The sequence below is a fragment of the Schistocerca cancellata genome, unplaced genomic scaffold (genome assembly GCF_023864275.1).
Source record: "Schistocerca cancellata isolate TAMUIC-IGC-003103 unplaced genomic scaffold, iqSchCanc2.1 HiC_scaffold_430, whole genome shotgun sequence".
NCBI lineage: Eukaryota > Metazoa > Arthropoda > Insecta > Orthoptera > Acrididae > Schistocerca > Schistocerca cancellata.
Window position 1 is genome coordinate 387,063 of NW_026046447.1, and position 3,242 is coordinate 390,304.

Consider the following 3,242-nt stretch of genomic DNA (forward strand, 5'->3'; position numbering starts at 1 on the left):
CCAAAAGTCACATACGTAGCAGCCCTACCAATCTAGTAATAAACCGTATAAGAGCTCTGCAACCTGACCAAAAAAAATTTAATCAACATTTTTAATTTTTACCGACAGAGGTTCGATCAGTTGATGAGACCATTGAAATTGTCAAATATAATATACTCACACATCGTCAGATGAACGCAATAGTTGTAGACGAATGTCATTACTTCACTAAAGTTATAACTCTCCCATAACTATTCCAAGTCCAATAACCAACTACATGTACTAGAATACGGTTCAGTAATGGGGAACTACCTTGTTGGTACACTAGCTGGTATTTTACTACACCATACTGAGATCTAATTTCCTTATAACCATCTTACATAGATTAGTTATATTTCTTTCTTGTACAGGTGTGTAGTTAACACCCTAACATTACAAAACCGATCAGAAAAATAAATAGTTGTATTCCACTGAATCGAACAAATTATACAAAAATATAAGCTATATGGAAAGGATAGACTGCTGCTCACCACATGAGGAGGCATTGAGTCACAGAGAGGTTCGATCAAAGAGACTGTTACAAAACTGAGCCTTAGAGCAAAATCACTCTTCAGAAATAAGTAACACACACGCATTCACACGAGTACAACTCAAACAGACATAACCAGTGTCCCTAGGCACCGGATCACGACATAGCATGAGTCAGGCCCTACTGTCCAGAGACAATGGCCATGTCCGTGTGGAGTGTGCTTGTCTGAATCTGTGTGTGTTTTCTATTTATGAAGAAGGACTTTGTCTTGAAACTCAGGATTTAAGTTGTTTTTTCATTGCGCCTGTCTGCAGCTCAGTGCCTCGTCTGCCTGGTGAGCAGCAATCTGTTCTTCTCATACTGTGATTCCATTATCTGATTTCACTCAAAAATGTATGTACAATCGAGCATGAACACTGAAGTAAAATAAACTTTTTAGATCTAACTTAAATACCAAAAAACAGAAGAAAACTGGCTACTATTCCACTTCACACGACAAAAAGCTATACCTAAATGGAAGCAAAATAAAATAAAAGGCAGCATCACACTAACGAGGAAACAAGATAACAAAGAAGATCAGTTTACTGTTATACAATATTGGAAAAAAAAACTTCCGATAAAATTTGGGATACTAAACTCATGGACACGGAATACGAATTTCTATTTAGCTAGGTGATGTAGGTTTTCTTAGCTTACCTTGATTATTGTCGTCACTACTCCTTCAAGTGGCAACCGCCACTTCACTCTTCAGATGATTTAGTGCACCGTCTGTAATGGTTCCGATTATGATCCAATATATTCTCCTACCTCTCCATCTTTACTGTCTTATTTATTTTCATTTATTTTGTTACTTTACCCAAAATGTTGAAATCTTACACACTCTGTCTGAGATGTAAGCAAGACTCCTTAAAGATATTCGTAACAGTAAACTTTGCAATGAGCTTGATAGGTGGTATTTGGGTAACAATAATAATGCTTGTAGTATTTAATAAATATATTACGGCAAGGTCAGTCTTACTGACTTCCTTGAATGTAGGTGTACACAAGAACTTATAAGTGAGTGATTCGAGTTCTCAATTCTCACTATTTGCTGTCTGTAAGAAGCAGCAACTGTACTGGGTGGTCAAGTTTTGTTTTGCTGCAATTGTCGTACCTTTGTATCGATTTCAGATGCCGGAAAATAGTGACTATGAAGGAGATTTTTAATCATGCCTATGTTTACTCAATTTTTCTCCTATTGATCTGTGGAACCATGACTCATTTATGTTGGAAGAGTTATCTCAAGTCTGAGTGCACTTTGCTAATCGGTCGTACGTCGATAATTTTAGATTAAATCTCTTTTTAGTGCAAGCATCTTACTTACTATAACTGGGGAATTTTTTTTTCATCACAGGTAACGTAGGCATCCTGGAGTGGTAGCCGATGTTGAAATGGCGAGTAGAGGAGACCTCTTAAGACCTGTAGCGCGATACCACGCCGTCTGCAGGGTTTTCGGGTTGACGCCGCTCACAGTCGACATTGAGAAGTGTGAGCTGCGGAGAACACGTTCTGGTACACTGTATGCAGCTTTTGTTCTCGTCATGAACCTAGCGATAACAGCGCATGTGGAGGACTGGTTGCAAGCTACGAACGCAAGGAAAAAGGACTTCATTACCTTCATGTGGTCGGTAGGCTATATGACGACATACGACGCCACTACGGCGATGTCGACCTGTTTCGAAACATATACAAGTACCAGAGGATGCTCAGTCTGTTGTTTTATCGGGACAGTGGCATCCTGGGGTCCCGCCAATTCTCCACTGCGGCAGTGAGGATCTCCTTCAAAGTGGCACTCGCAGGCTTTCTCGCGCAACGTGTAGCTGCTGTGACTTTGAAACGTCTGAGGAACGAGATGAAATGGACACACATGTTAACACTGTTCTCAAGTTGTATTGCACTTACCGCTGTTGCCAGGTATGTGGGCCACGTTCTTCTTGTGAGGAGTGACTTACGCCAGCACAACCAGTGTCTGAGAGCTACAGCCCGAGTGAGATGACAGCGGCGACCACTTGCAGATCGCTACCAGAAGCTGAGGAGAGTCTACGTCGCACTGTCCAACCTGTCCCAGGAGGTCATTTCGGCCACCAGATGTTCTTAGTTTTATTCATGGTGACAGCGCTGTGCAGTATATCTTGGAATGCAGTTGCCGCTGTTTCATTACAGCACCAGAAACAGCTCGTGGTGAGACTTATTTTGCTCATACTGTGGCAGTCGTCACTGGTGTCAGTAGTGACAGTGGCCTCGCACGCGCTGTCTGTGGAGGGGACGCAGACAGCTCCTGTCCTGCGGCAGCTACTCCTGGGTTCGACTCTCCGCAGCTCAGAGACATTAGAGCTGCACCACTTCTGCCGACTGGCCCGCAGCCAGAGTCCAACTCATCAACTATACCGCATCGTTCCCTTTGATACGCGGGTGCTATTGGCTTGCGTTACAGCTTGCACCATTATTTTGTTAATTTTCTGGGTTATTGCTCTGAAAAAAATATAATGAACAGTGAATTAAATATTATTACAGCAGTATTGGTGAATATGGGCTGTCCTGCACTAAAATTCTATAACAGTGTTGCTATGGTTACGAACTTGTAGAATACATGGCTATTACATTAATTTTTACCAGAATCTAGGTAGTTATTAAAAGTCTTAGTGATGTAAATAATGAGACTTCATTTCTTCAAAATTTTTCCTTGCTTAGTATT